Below are 16,953 nucleotides of genomic sequence, written 5' to 3'. Positions count from 1 at the left end.
AATGGCACCCTTTTCCCTGTATAGTGCACTACTTTTGACCAGATCCCTATTGGCCCCAACCCACTCTCATGGGAATAGGGCACCATTTCAGACATAGTCCATCATTCTGTACATCACTGTGGGTGTATGTAGTGCAAATGGTTTTCACTCTGTCCTTGGTTCATTTCCCTTCCCGTCTTAGTATTGTGGTGGCGTTTCCGTGAGCTTGCAGAGTTTGAGGATTTCTAGAGGTTATTTGGGGATGTTGCTGTGGTCATGTGCTCTCTAATCTCAAGGTAATTATGAACGATTTCCATGTTACAACATCAGGCCACCATGGGCAGTTAGCCCTGCCCTGGACATCAGACTCTCCCCTGTGTCACCATGACAACACTGAAAGGGTCATCTCTATTAACCCAGAAGTAAAATCTCACGTCATTTGGTCAGCTGTGCAGAACATGCCCACGGGAGATTACTGAAAGGTTGACACCAGTACCCTCTCTGACATCAAATATCCACCCACTTCATCCTTAAGCAGCTTGAGTAGAGGAAAAATAGTTCTTCAAAAGAAGCAGAGGACTAATAGATACAAGGACTCTTTAATACCAGCAGTCATCAGGCTGTATAATGGACACAAAGACTCTTGATTGGTTAATAGGTAGCCTATTGCACTATTCATCTGAATTTTATAGTGTATCTTTCTGTGTTTTTCTGTTTAATGTCTTTTATCTTTTTAATAAGCACATGACCAAATGAATAGCCCCCTGGTGGGACAATAACGTTAATCTAATGTAATCCTCTTTCTAATGTTATCTTCTTGTTCTTCTCTTTCGATCCTCCCTATTCCACTCTCCCTCTGTACCTCCCAGCAGCCACTCTGTGGTATATTAACCACCAGTTTATTCTGGTCTTGTCATGGTAGGAATAACAAGGGCCAGGGTCACCAGTTTATTCTGGCCTTCTAAAGATAGGAATAACAAGGGCCAGGGTCACCAGTTTATTCTGGCCTTCTAACGATAGGAATAACAAGGGCCAGGGTCACCAGTTTATTCTGGCCTTCTAAAGATAGGAATAACAAGGGTCAGGGTCACCAGTTTATTCTGGCCTTCTAAAGATAGGAATAACAAGGGCCAGGGTCACCAGTTTATTCTGGCCTTCTAAAGATAGGAATAACAAGGGCCAGGGTGACCAGTTTATTCTGGCCTTCTAAAGATAGGAATAACAAGGGCCAGGGTCACCAGTTTATTCTGGCCTTCTAAAGATAGGAATAACAAGGGTCAGGGTCACCAGTTTATTCTGGCCTTCTAAAGATAGGAATAACAAGGGCCAGGGTCACCGGGTCAATTTACCCAGATTAGCATGAGCACATGAATTGTATTTTAATAGCAAGCATCCTTAATGCAGGGTGAATTGCCAGTCGTACGGCTCCCTCCCCCCTTCCCTCCCTCTTTTCCTCCCTACCTTCTCTCTCCCCCTTCCTTCCCTCTCTACCTCTCTCCCCCCCTTCCTTCCCTCTCTTCTTCCCCTCTCCCTCCTCACTCCCTCTCCCTCTCTCCCCTGCACCATTGTGCTCAAACTAAGAAGACCCAGTAAGCTTGTGTTCTGGTTCAGCTCCAACAACAGCTGTTTCCAAGGGAGGGAGAGAAAGTGGATGTGTTCATGTTGGTGCATGCGAAGGGAGGCTCTGTACCACATCACACATCCAACTCTGGCTATAGCATGTCATGTAATGTTCTTGTAACAATTTATTCCCACTGAGGTAAAACCAGAAAAGCCATTGTTGCAGACTGTCTACTACCATAGAGGTAGAGTCTCTAAACCTTTAGTGCCAGCATGATTGGTTCTGACTGAACATTCATTAGGTGACATATTATACAATAGGGTGGAGAGTAATTTACTTCAAATACCACCGCAGGAATGAGCTTGGTAGCAAAAGTCTCTGCCCTGTCAATATATCATGTCACACGCACGCACGCACACACACACACGCGCACACACACCCACACCCACACCCACACCCACACACACACACAAACACACATCATGATGGATGGTTTGGTATTAGATGAACAGCTTTGTTTGGGTTCATAGAGATTATCCTGGGGCCAGTCACGTCAGAGCAAAAGTTTGAAATGTATCTGGTTGGTTCAAGCATAATTTAAAATCACTGATCTAACCATGGGTCGCCAGTATGAACGGCTAAGGGGCTGACAGCCAACATTAGGAAATGCATGATTATTTAAAAGCTCTTTGATGTGACACTTTGTTGTTCTGAAATGATTCTATACAGTATGCAGATTCACATTGGTCCATTATGGAACATTTACATCACAAAAATCAACTTTCCTTGTGGATCCATCACGGGACAGTAGTGTGATGATGTACTCCTGGGATCCTAACAGATCCTAACAGATTCCTGTATTGTATTGAGATCTGTTCTCTGCATGAGCATAATGATGAAACAGTAGATCTTGTATAATCTGACTAACACACTAACCATTGAAAATCAGAGAGGCTGGCGAGCATAGAGTCAGAGACAAATCAAACAGGAACCAGAAGACAGAGTCTGCTCAACTGTCCGTAAAGCTTTTTGAATTCTTCCCCTAATCGTGCAAATGGCCTCATGCACAAAATCAATTACTGCCAGTGTCAAGAGATAAGAGGGCTCTGTTGTACTGGCTTTTATGTTTCCATGTTTTGTGTGTGTTTTGTGTGTGTGTGTGTGTGTGTGTGTGTGTGTGTGTGTGTGTGTGTGTGTGTGTGTGTGTGTGTGTGTGTGTGTGTGTGTGTGGGTGTGTGGGTGTGTGGGTGTGTGTGTGTGTGTGTGTGTGTGTGTGAATAAATCTGTGTGTGTGTGTGTGTGTGTGTGTGTGTGTGTGTGTGTGGGTGTGTGTGTGTGTGTGTGTGTGTGTGTGTGTGTGTGTGTGTGTGTGTGTGTGTGTGCATGTGTGTGTGGGTGCATACGTGTGTGCTAAATTATATGTGTGTATGATTACATGATAAGCGATCATTCTCCTACACCCATTTCAGTTCCCAAAATGAGACGATACCCAGCTAGCACATTTGGTTCCTTGGAATGTACAGTTGAAGTCGGATGTTTACATACACCTTAGCCAAATACATTTAAACTCAGTTTTTCACAATTCTAGTAACAATTCCCTGTATTAGGTCAGTTAGGATCACTTTATTTTAAGAATGTAAAATGTCAGAATAATAGTAGAGAGAATTATTTCTTTCAGCTTTTATTTCTTTCATCACATTCCCAGTGTGTCAGAAGTTTACATACACTCAATTAGTATTTGGTAGCATTGCCTTTAAATTGTTTAACTTGGGTCAAATGTTTCAGGTAGCCTTCCACAAGCTTCCCACAATAAGTTGGGTGAATTTTGGCCCATTCCTCCTGACAGAGCTGGTGTAACTGAATCAGGTTTGTAGGCCTCCTTGCTTGCACACGCTTTTTCAGTTCTGTCCACAAATTTTCAATAGGATTGAGGTCAGGGCTTTGTGATGGCCACTCCAATACCTTGACTTTGTTGTCCTTAAGCCATTTTGCCACAACTTTGGAAGTATGCTTGGGGTCATTGTCCATTTGGAAGACCCATATGTGACCAAGCTTTAACTTCCTGACTGATGTTTTGAGATGTTGCACATCATTTTCCCACCTCATGATGCCATCTATTTTGTGAAGTGCACCAGTCCCTCCTGCAGCAAAGTACCTCCACAACATGATGCTGCCATCCCCGTGCTTCACGGTTGGGATGGTGTTCTTCGGTTTACATGCCTCCCCCTTTTCCCTCCAAACATAACAATGGTCATTATGGCCAGAGGACATTTTTCCAAAAAGTACGATCTTTGTCCCCATGTGCAGTTGGAAACTGTAGTCTGTCTTTTTTTATGGCGGTTTTGGAGCAGTGGCTTCTTCTTTGCTGAGCGGCCTTTCGGGTTATGTTGATATAGGACTTGTTTTACTGTGGATATAGATACTTTTGTACCTGTTTCCTCCAGCATCTTCACATGGTCCTTTGCTGTGGTTCTGAGATTGATTCGCACTTTTCGCACCAAAGTATGTTAATCTCTAGGAGACAGAACGTGTCTCCTTCCTGAGCGGTATGACGGCTGCATGGTTCCATGGTGTTTATACTTGCGTACTATTGTTTGTACAGATGAACGTGGTACCTTCAGGTGTTTGGAAATTGTTCACAAGGATGAACCAGACTTGTGGAGGTCTACAATTTTTTTCCCTGAGTTCTTGGCTGATTTCTTTTGATTTTCCCATGATGCCAAGCAAAGAGGCACTGAGTTTGAAGGTAGGCCTTGAAATACATCCAGAGGTACATCTCCAATTTACTCAAATTATCTCAATTAGCCTATCAGAAGCTTCTAAAGCCATAACATCATTTTCTGGAATTTTCCAAGCTGTTTAAAGGCACAGTCAACTTAGTGTATGTAAACTTCTGATCCACTAGAATTGTGATACAGTGAATAATACGTGAAATAATCTGTCTGTAAACAATTGTTGGGAAAATTACTTTTGTCATGCACAAAGTAGATGTGCTAACCGACTTGCCAAAACTGAGTGGTTGAAAAACAAGTTTTAATGACTCCAACCTAAGTGTATGTAAACTTCTGACTTCAACTGTATGTTTTTGGTTTCACATTGGTTGTGGGAACAAAGCCATATGTTTCCTGATATTTTCTAAACATTCAGAGAACAGAAAATAACATTTTGCCTGTTCTGGAAATGTTTATTTATAGGTTGCAGGGAGGTTCTGAGAACGTTTTACGCTGCTTCTTTTAATGTTCCTCTGGAAGGTTTTATTAACACTCTGAAAACAGAAATTATAGGTTATTTGGAGGTTTTGCAATAACTTCCTTAAAACGTTCACTGAATGTGTTCAATAAGACTTTTAATAACTATCTTATTTTGGGTTAACCGTATTGGTTCTGAGACCCCAGCAAAAATGTACTTTTCATTTATCTGACTTTTATTTATCTGCATGTCTTGCCCTTATATTTAACCTCACATTGAAGTGATTTATCATTGTCTTTTTAGGACAACCAGGGCTACAAGTAGAACCCAAAACCATTTCACATAATCAGTTGCATTCATGAGTTTTATTGACGAATGTCAATAAATTAAATACATTCCACAAAGCAAAAACCTGATAAAAAATGAATTTATATGAATGCTGTAAGTACAGAAATTGTTTGCTCAGTGGGAAATGAATATCCAACTAGTCAGTAACAACTGTCTGGAGTTTGGAGTTTGTGACAGCAACTATGTGAACTTATTTCAGTATTACAGACACTATGTCCTGGGATTCCCTATGATCTTCTATGTAGAAGAACACCTTACCTTCAAACAACTCTTGTGTAGCTTTTAAGCGTCAAAACATGTTACATGTGTGTGTTTGTGAGAGTATCAGCTTTTCATAGATAGCTTTTAATAGTTTGTAGCAAAAAACATTTGGACTCTACAGACGTTTTTGTAAAAAGACCTGGCCCCTTTGGGATCTGCCCTTGTCTCACAAACATCGCTCTAACTCAGTCCCCAGTAATCATACAGACTAATGGTTGGTACCAACGGATGCAGAGGAAATAGACCAATGGTACAACTCAGAAAGCTGTACCTTTTTAAACACATAATGTTAAAGGGTTCGAAAATAAAATCACACCGGTTAACTTTTGTTTTACTCCAAGCACAGAGACGACACATGGAATATAATTTCCTTAGGCATTAATTATGCAAACACATTTCTTTTTTATTGTGACATTGCATTAGTTAGACTCAAACCTATAATCTTCTGTTGTTTATCCATGGAATTAGTTCACTGTGCCACCAGGATGGAGCTACTCTAGGAAACGTTATGCTGAAGTACAGAAATTCCCACAGATGTTTTTTGTTTCTTAACATGCTCTGAACTATTCCCAATGTCAAACCAGTTGAAGAACATTCCCAGAATGAACACCACTTTAATTAAATGTAACCATGTTTGAACTTTTAGGAAATGTTCTGTTAAAGTAATGAAATAACAACCAAAAATATTTTCTTGGTGTCAAGTTCCTTAAATGTGCTGAGCAACTATCCTGCACCAAGCAACCACCCTGCACCATTCCCAGAAAGTTGTGGGAAGGTTGTATGCAAAATAACATATGGTTCTCAGAACGTTATGTGCTAGATGGGTAACCTCATATTGGATTAACCTTTCTGTCCAGATGATTCTAAAGCTCAATCATTCCACCATGCCTACCTCTGCTCTGTCCAGCTGGGAGTGGCTCATTGCTCTTTCATGTGATTCATCACTATCTATCTCTATCTCTTTCTTCCCTATTTATCGCTATCTACTTCTATCTATCTCTATCTCTTTCTTCACTATATATCGCTATCTATTGCTATCTATATCTCTTTCTTCCCTATATATCACTATCTATTGCTATCTATCTCTAGCTCTTTCTTCACTATATATCGCTATCTATTGCTATCTATATCTCTTTCTTCACTATATCGCTATCTATTTCTTTCTATATCTCTTTCTTCAATATATATCGCTATCTATTGTTACAGTATGTATCACTTTACTGTGTGAAAGTCAAAGAGATGGGCATGTTGTTTTAACGCTGCCAGGAGGGATCCCTGTGTTTGATCCCTGTGATCCCTGTGTTTGCTTGTAAGGTCCAGAGCAGTGAGAAACTTGGAGGAGGATAGAGAGAAGTCTCCCTTGGTACTTGCTCTTCCCAGTAAAGCTGTGCTGTGATAACTCCAGATCACTTAAATGCCAAACATCTGGGATGCTCTACAGATATCCCTCTGGGTTTCTGTGGAGTAGACCAAAATAAAACAAACACCCGTCCCTTTATCTGTTCCCAGGGGCAACACAGCTCCCTCCACCCCAACCCTGTCCCTTTATCTGTTCCCAGGGGTAACACAGCCCCCTCCACCCTCACCCCATCCCTTTATCTGTTCCCAGGGGTAACACAGCCCGCTCCACCCCCACCCTCAATAAATACCTCCACTCCTATTGCTTTTGTTTATTCTGACATGTACATGTAATTGTGTGTGTGTGTGTGTGTGTGTGTGTGTGTGTGTGTGTGTGTGTGTGTGTGTGTGTGTGTGTGTGTGTGTGCACATGTGTTTGTGTCTATGCTGTGTATTAGTCAGGATTTGTGTGTGTGTTTGTGCGCCTGCACATGTGTGTGCACATGTGTGTGTGTGTTAACATGTGTGTGGCTGGGGGAAACAGTAAGTATTGGAGGTCTTAAATCCAACTGAATGGGTTGTTTATTAAAAAGAAAGGAGGACCAAGGCACCTTTCATATAATTCATTAAAATACATGTATTTGTATGGAATGTTCAATAGAAACAAAGCTTAAAAACTCTGACTTGTTTCGGCTGCATGGCCTTCGTTAGGGAGTACAAAGCTATGATAATACAATGTCCTCTTTTGAACAGCTTTCTCCAATCAACCCTGATTTGAAGAGGGAGCATTACAGAATTCATTGGACAACACCTAGAAAGCAATACTATACACATTAAAAGGTGAAATACTGTAGATATGTTATCAAAAATGCAAATCGAGGCTAGAAGCATCAGAACCCATAGAAAAGTAGTTGTATCCTTGAATATGACTGGGCAAAGTGTTACGAATAGGAGATACATCTATTTTATAGTACACTAGAAGACAGCATATATGGACCACAACAGTCTAAACATATGGGTTGTTTCTTACACCCATAGCTAAGCATTAGCCTGGTTGTCATCTCTGTTCAGCTAGTACATTCTACTCCTCGCCACTCCTGTTATTTGCCAATTTGTTTTTTGCAAATGACAGGAGTGGCAAGGAGTGGAATGTTCGCTGAAAAGACTAGCTAAGCATTGCTTCAGTATTCATAAACTTGTTGTCCATGGGAGGGTTGTGAAACAAGGTTGCTGTGCTTCCCCTCAGGTGCTCTCCCCGATAAATCAGTATCTCCCAGGGGAGGCAGGGGGAGGGAGGCATGGAGGAGGGAGGGGGGTGAGGAAGATGGGGAGGCAGGAGGAAGGGAGAGCAGGGAGGGAGGCATGAGGGAAGCAGTGAGGGGAGGTAGGAAGGAGGCAGGATGGAGGGAGAGGCAGGGAGGGAGGCAGGATGGAGGGGGAGGCAGGGAGGGAGAGGCATGAGAGAAGCAGTGAGGGGAGGCAGGTAGAAGAGGGAGCCATGGGGAGGTAGCATCAGGGCATGGAGAGTAATACTAATAGTCCAATACTAATGTAATCTATCCTGCCTGGGCTACATCCTGCAGCACTGCACTCATCAGCATTACAGCAGGTGGGCTGTCAACATCAACACACAGGCTGACTCCAGCAGCCCAACCTCTCCCATGCCCAAATAATACTGCATTTCCCAGAAAACACAGAGATCCAGCGAGACCAAATAAGACAATTCAGCATTATCCCAGATTCCCCATCCATCACGTTAACTCAAGCCTAGCCTACATCCAGTCACCCAGTACCCAGGGAATATCATTATCAATAGACTGCTTCTCATGTTCCCTATTTTGCCAATGCTTTGATTGAACCGCTTTGGTCTCCTGAATGAGAGTAATGCAGTAGAGAGGACGTAGAGTCAGATGTCTTATCTTCCCAGTATGGGTTCCACACCCTCTTATGTGAGCTTATCTTCATTATAGCCAGTCTGTCTCGCTGCCTGCCTGCAATCTCAGAAGAAAAGGTACCAACTTGTTCTTAAAGGGTACAAACGCTTGTCACTGTAGTAGTAGCCTGTAAGGTGTATCCATTGTACCATTAGTTATAGGTACATTATTGTAACCTCGCAGTTCATACCTTAAATGAGAGAGAGAGAGAGAGAGAGAGAGAGAGAGAGAGAGAGAGAGAGAGAGAGATTGAGGCTGCCAGGTGGGTCTGCAGACAGTGACGGACACACACACACATACACACACACACACACACACACACACACACACACACACACACACACACACACACACACACACACACACACACACACACACACACACACACACACACACACACACACACACACACACACACACACACCACATACACACTCTCTGGGGAGAGAGTGTCAGATCCTTAAAGACCAGCTTCACACTCCTGCATCAATGTCACCCTTGTTCCAAGCAGCAGAGGCCAAAAAGCTTTCCCATGGCTTTAGGGACCACAATCGTTCACTTCCCCCATGTTAGTCCAAAGCAGGGCTGGCGAAAGCAGCTTTCACTCAACTAGACACCGGAGTCACAATAGGCGTGTAGGTGTATGCCATGGCTTTTAGCCCAGCGCCAAAGTGACAAATCGGTCCAAATCGGTTACCCTTTATTAACATCCATGTAGTTTGTTAACACAGAACATACAGTATATACACAGCAAACAGGTCAAGACAGGTTCCATTTTTTTATAGGTTTTGTGCGTGAATACGAGTACAGAGTATGTGCATGCATGTGTGCGCACGTGAGTGGAGGGAGTGTGAATGGTGTGTGAATTTACGTCAAGGTGTGGAGAAGCCTTTGGAATCCTCTTTTCAGGCTTTAATAGCATGGCTGAAAAGCAGAAATTGTGGATTCCGATTACTCATTCACAAAACAATGGCAGGAATGCTACACATTCCACAATGTACACACACGCTGCACTGACTCAAACTAAGCCACTCACAATCCACTGCACGCTCTCATAGGTCAAGGAACAGGCCGCTCCAAAGAAAAGACAACTGTCCATTGTCTAGACCAGGCCTGGGCAATTATTTTCCATGGAGGGCCACATTAGAATATATTTTTGCCATCGCGGGCCAGAATCATATTACAGGATTACACATCATGTGTATGACTGTGTTGACAGATACATCTACTGTAAATCACGCCCAGATATGCTACTTATTTTACTTTTTTAACATGCAAAGAAATAAACCACCTCCATGTTCTCCTTTTGGTAGGAATTTTTTATTAAACATGCAATGAACTACATGGAGGGAAAAGTACCCTATGCATTCAGCACCACGGACAGAACTCTTGTTAACGGGTATGCACAAAAACACAAGAAGGAGAGAGAGCTCAACATTACATTTTAAACTACTCAATCAGTGTGAAGTCTCTGATGGGTATTGACTAGAGCAGTGAAGTCAGGTATAGTTTCTGACCTCGCTATGTGCAGGATTGCTGAGAGGTGAGAGTCAGTAAGAGATGATCTGTGCCTTGACTTGTTATATTTCATCAATGAAAATGTCTGTTCACATACATAGGTTGACCCAAACAGTACAAACATCTTCTGAGCAAGGCTTTACATCTGATGTGCAAAAAGGCCCTTCCCTTGTAGTTTGGAATTCAGTTCATTCATGAGGGCCATGATGTCCACGGTGAAGGCAAAATCAGCCAACCATTCTTTAACTTGCAGTTGAGGGAACTCCACATATTTTCCTTTCATTTGCAAAAACTGAGCAATCTCCGACTTCAGGTCCCACACCCTTTTAAGCACCTTCCCCAAACTCAGCCATCTCATGTTTGTGTGGTAGGGGAGATCTGCATGACCCGATTCTGTCTCTTCCAACAGTGAGACAAACTGCCTGTGGTTTAAAGATGTTGCTCTTATGAAGTTTACCACTTTAGTGACTGTATCCACAACATGGCTCATTTTCAGAACACATTTACAGAGCACCTCCTGATGAATAATGCAATGCAGGAAAATAATTTTCTGATCTGGGTTCAGCTCAGCTACTTGATCTTGTATACTTTTCAAAAGGTCAATGTTTTTTTCTGTCAAGTTCTGGCATCCATCAGTGGTCACACTGGATAAGTTTTCAAAAGTCCCAGCTTTGCCACACACGTATTAACCTCCTCCAAAAACTATTTCAATGTGGTTGTGCTCTTCATTGACTGCACTAAAGCAAGCTCCTCTGTAATTTCAAAGTCTGGGGTTATGCCTCACTGAATCACTGCTCTCATCCAGGGCCAAGGAGAAATAGGTGAAATTCTTTACTTTGTCTTTCAACTGTTGTTCCATATTCTCTGAAATGTCCTCAACACGCCGTGTCATTGTTCGTCTTGACAGGGAAACATTTTCAAACAGCTCTTTCTTGTCAGGGCAAAGTATTGCTGCAGAGTCTATTAAACTTTCTTTAATGAATTCGCCCTCAGCGAATGGCTTGCTATATTTAGCAATTCTGTGGGACAGTACATAGCTAGCTCTCACAATTCCGTTGTTAGCTGAATGCAGTTTTGTGAAAAGTCCTTGCTGCTTTTTCAACTGAGAAGCAACTCTTTCGATGCACTTGCCCTCTGCTCAGAAGACATATTCCTGTATTTCTCTGCATGCTTTGTCTGGAAGTGTTGGGACAAGTTGTAGTCTTTCAAGACAGCGATGCTCTCTTTGCACACTAAGCACACAGCTTTCCCTGATACCTCAATAAAGAAATACCTACATTCATTGTCTACTTTTCTTTTCTTTGAAATCTTTGAAAAACTCATTTTTGCGCAATTTTTAGCTAGCTACTATTTGTAATTGTGACGTGTGTGTCAGCCTGTCAGTCACTGTCTGTCCTCATGCAGTTGCTATTTATACATGCCTTCAAAATAAATGTCCCACAAGCGGTGGGAGTTAAATCATTACACAAAGGCGAGAATTCATTGGGCTTTTAATTTGAATAACAAATACGTTTTTCAAAACTTTACAATTGCAAATTCTTTATGTGTTCTGAGCATAATTCCGCAGGCCGTATTGAATCAGATTGCGGGCCGCATACGGCTCCCAGGCCGGCCTTTGCCCAGGCCTGGTCTAGACAGTTTGTTGCTAATTTGTTGAAGTAATGAACCGTTTTCCTCAGAACTTTTTTGTGCGGCCCTGTCATCAACAGTGCAGTAATGAGATTGAAGAGGAGCCAACATCAGCTGGGTGCGTTTAATAGGTAACCTGCCTGTAGCAACTCAGTGCACCACACTTCCTGGAACACAAAGTGTCAACAGTGTAACAAACTGCTGGCTTTCTCCATTCTGATTCATCTAATGACTAATCCTAATTTATCAGGGCACTGGCTTTTAGTGTTAAAGTAACTGTCCAGTGAAAATCTCACTTTTAAACATTCATATTCTGTTTCCTCATACCCAAATAATGTTGTTGACTCATCCTATACTCATATTTGTGGCCAAAGTGTAAATTGGAGAAAAAAACCCCACCTCAAACTATCTCAAAAAGACCATTTTGAAAATACTTGCTATTTCCTCATAGAGGATGATGTCATCTGCTGGCCAATAAGTGGTCTAGTCGCATGAATATTTTTAATGACTGGTATATGCTCACACCATTCCAACACAGAAAATATGCATTTTAACATACTTAATTACAATTTTTTGGAAGGAAAACTATTTCACTCATATTGTAATGAATTATAGGTCATATTTCATAGTAATCTGGAAACACTGGACAATTACTTTAACACATTCCTACCGACTCTGGTACATTCAGTAAATACTCTGCTGTATGTTTGCTACTGATAAATGTTCAGATCAAGGGGAGTGCAGGGAGCAAGCCAAACAACAGAATATGGACCTCTATTCATTAACACCTGTCGTTGTTCAAACAAGTCCAAACACAGGAGCTTTCCAAACCGTTTTGAAGTTTGGTCTGTCACATGAGATGACGCTGGAGAGATGAAGCAGCTACGGCGAGTCAAACATTTAATAAAGAACGGACATGGAACGAGACAGGAACAGCGTCAGCAAACAAGTAATACAAACAAAAAACAATTAATGCAGAAGCAGGGAACAGAGCTGGGGAACTGACAAATTTAGGGGAGGTAATAACAGGTGATGAGTGAGTCCAGGTGGGTCCAATATCACTGATGCACGTGACGAGGGAAGGCAGGTGTGCGTAATGGATCATAGGAGTGCATGATGCAGGGCAGCCTGGCGCCCTCAAGCACCATGGGGGGGGGGGGGGGGGGGGGGAGCAGACGTGACATGGTCTGTTGGTAACCATCATGGCTCTGTCCTCATTCGTTTTCAATAAAGTGTACCAATTCCTCATTTACAGTGGATATGATATTACAGAACGACACATACTAGGAGAAGGTTAGGTGAAGTACTGTATAAATAGGGCCTTTGGTACCCAACCCCCGGGCACCTGCTGACCCCGTGTCCCTCCATCCCCTAGCCCCTAAATCTCACGTCTCCCCCTCTTCCCTTTGCCCCAGGGCAATGTCTGGGGGTAGGGGCACTGGGAGAAAGGGGAGAGAGGGGAGGGGGGACTAGCCTAAGTCTTTGCAGAGAAATGTCCGGCATGCGACCGCTCGACCGGAGCAAACTTTGCACCGCCACTGACTGTTTGTGTTAGGTCAGACGACTTTGAAACCCTTTATCACCTGAGCGACTGCCTACCTGCCTGAATGCCTGCCTGTCTCCCTGCCAGCACTGTGCTGGCAGTGCTGGCAGAATGCAGAGCATGGAATTCTTTGCATCTCTGTGGAGTCCCCTGCCTTCCCTCCAATAGGAGAAGAGACTCAACTGTTCATCTCTGTGGAGTCCCGTGCCTCCCCTCCAATAGGAGAGGAGTGCTCAATTGTTCATCTCTGTGGAGTCCCCTGCCTTTCATCCAATAGGAGAGGAGTGCTCAATGGTTCATCTCTGTGGAGTCCCCTGTCTTCCCACCAATAGGAGAGGAGACTCAATTGTTCAGTGTGCTGTGCTCTGCTGTATATATGCAGTACGCTTCACTCAACATAGCATACTGGTCATACTGCAGGTTAAGTGCAGTTAAGAGCAGAACTTTCCACACCTGGATTGTGCAACAACTGCCCATTATTATTGTCTTGCCATAGATTTTTCAAGCAGATTTAAGTCAAAACTGTAACTCGGCCACTCAGAAACTCCAGTAATCAACTCCAGTGTAGATTTGGCCTTGTGTTTTAGGTTATTGTCCTGGCAAAAGGTGAATTCATCTCCCAGTGTCTGGGGGAAAGCAGACTGAACTAGGTTTTTCTCGAGGATTTTGCCTTTGCTAAGCTCCATTACGTAAATTGTTTTATCCTGAAAAACTCCCTAGTACTTAATGATTACAAGCATACCCATAACATGATGCAACCACCACTATGCTTGACAATATAGAGTAATGTGCTGTATTTGATTTGCACCAAACATAACACTTTGTGTTCACGACAAAAACTTAATTGCTTTGCCACATTTTTTGGGGGGGGAATATTTTTATTCTATATAGGCTTCCTTCTTTTCACTCAGTCAATTAGGCTAGTATTGTGGAGTAACTACAATCCTCAGTTTTCTCCTATCACAGCCATTAAACTCTGTATCTGTTTCAAAGTCACAATTGGCCTGATGGTGAAATCCCTGAGCGGTTTCCTTCGTCTCCGGCAACTGAGTTAGGAAATATGCCTGTATCTTTGTAGTTACTCGGTGTATTACTACACCTACCAAAATGTAATTAATAACTTCACCATGCTCGAAGGGATGTTTTTTATGTTTTACCCATATACCAATAGGTACCCTTCTTTGAGGGGCATTTGAAAACCTCCTTGGTCTTTGTGGTTGAATCTGTGTTTGAAATTCACTGCTCAACTGAGGGACCTTACAAATAATTACATGTGTGGCGTACCAAGATGAGGTAGTCATTAAAAAATCTTGTTAAACACTATTATTGCACACAGAGTGAGTTCATGCATCTTATCATGTGACTTGTTAAGCACATGTTTACTCTTGAACTTATTTAGGCTTGCCATAACAAAGGGGTTGAATACTTATTGACTCAAGACATTTCAGCTTTTACATTTTTATACATTTGTAAAAAATTTGAAAACACAATTACTCTTTGACATCATGGGGTATTGTGTGTAGGCCAGTGACCAAAAAATCTCAATTTAATCCATTTTAAATTCAGGCTGTAACACAACAAAATGTGGAAAAGGTCAACTTTCTGAAGGCCTGTATGCGTGTCTTTCGGAGGCGTTGTATTAAAAGCGGAAGTCAAATTATGGTTCGACCTTGTGTATAATTTACCAATAAAGTGATCTTAATCCCAATCTTAAAATTCGGATGAAATTGGATACTATCAAACAAGATGTCAGAATCAATCACTGTTTTGTCTGTATACATTACCAGAGATAAATAATTGCAAGCTAAACTCTCAATAAAATCAATCTCCCAGATATAAGAAGAGATATGCTTCTAGAAAACAGCCACTAATACTGTCAAACAAATTATTCAAAAATTGGAGTGTAAAAACAGGATAGTATATTTCCTTTGTTTTCTATATAGTACTCTCCCAACCATACATTACTGACTGATATTGGACATGGTATCGATGAGGCCAATTATTGACCTATAGCTGACCTGACCTATAACCCCTGAAGATCACAATAACGTCTTCATGTCAGTAAACAGTCACAGTGCTTCCATATCATCTCTAAAAGGACAGCACCCTCCCTCTACTCTCTGTTCACCCACGACCGCGTGCCCACGCACGACTCCAACACCATCATTAAGTTTGTGATGACAAAATGGTGGTTGGCCTGATCACTGACGACGATGAGACAGCCTATAGGGAGGAGTTTTTTTTCTCCTCTGGTTGCACATTTAACATGCTAGTAGAAATGAGGTAAAATGGATTTAAGTATCCCTGCATTAAAGTCCCTGGCCACTAGGAGCGCCGCCTCTGGATGAGCGTTTTCCTGTTTGCTTATGGCCATATACTAGAGGTCGACCGATTAATCGGAATGGCCGATTAATTAGGGCCGATTTCAAGTTTTCATAACAATCGGCAATCGGTATTTTAGGCCACCGATTTTTTCTTTTTTTCTTTTTCTTTTTTTTACACCTTTATTTAACTAGGCAAGTCAGATTAAGAACACATTCTTATTTTCAATGACGGCCTAGCAACGGGGGTTAACTGCCTTGTTCAGGGGGGATTCGGGGATTCGTTTTTGCAACCTTGGTTACTAGACCAACACTCTAACCACCTGCCTTACATTGCACTCCACGAGATGAGAGTTTCCGGATTCAACCATATTAATGACCAAAGGCTCATATTTCTGTGTGTTTATTATGTTATAATTAAGTCTATGATTTGATAGAGCAGTCTGACTGAGCGATGGTAAGCACCAGCAGGCTTGTAAGCATTCATTCAGACAGCACTTTCGTGCGTTTTCCCAGCAGCTCTTCGCTGTGTTTCAAGCTGTTTATGACTTCAAGCCGGGTGGGTATAATTTGTGGAACGTTCCAACAGTAATCTATTCCAAAAACTTCGTAAATAACAAGGTTGCCAAAAAACAACGCATACAAAGTTGTATAGCGGCAGAATAAGATACCGTGTAGTGAGTGGTCTATTTCATTGCGTTTTTCACTCATCACGTTTATTCCGAAAAATGTCTGTCCTCACTCTGGTTGCCTATGGACAAACATTAAGAATAAGCTACGTGGTGAGTTGATGCCTATTCGGCAGCTAGTTAGCTAGGTTTGTATGCGTTGCTACTTTGTATGCGTTATTGGTTGGCAACCTTTTACTTTACGTTTTTTGGAACAGATTCCAGTTGGAACGTTCCACAAATTATACCCACCCCTTCAAGCCTGTCAACTCCCAAGATTAGGCTGGTGTAACTGATGTGAAATGGCTAGCTAGTTAGCGGGGTGCACGCTAATAGCGTTTCAAACGTCACTCGCTCTGAGACTTGGAGGAGTAGTTTCCCTTGCTCTACATGGGTAACGCTGCTTCGAGGGTGGCTGTTGTCGATGTGTTCCTGGTTCAAGCCCAGGTAGGAGCGAGGAGAGGGACGGAAGCTATACTGTTACACTGGCAATACTAAAGTGCCTATAAGAACATCCAATAGTCAAAGGTATATGAAATACAAATCGTATAGAGAGAAATAGACCTATAATTCCTATAATAACTACAACCTAAAACTTCTTACCTGGGAATATTGAAGACTCATGTTAAAAGGAACCACCAGCTTTCATATGTTCTCATGTTCT

The sequence above is a fragment of the Salmo salar genome, chromosome 09 (genome assembly GCF_965601325.2).
Source record: "Salmo salar chromosome 09, fSalSal1, whole genome shotgun sequence".
NCBI classification, from domain to species: domain Eukaryota; kingdom Metazoa; phylum Chordata; class Actinopteri; order Salmoniformes; family Salmonidae; genus Salmo; species Salmo salar.
Note: the sequence above shows the minus strand (reverse complement) of the source record.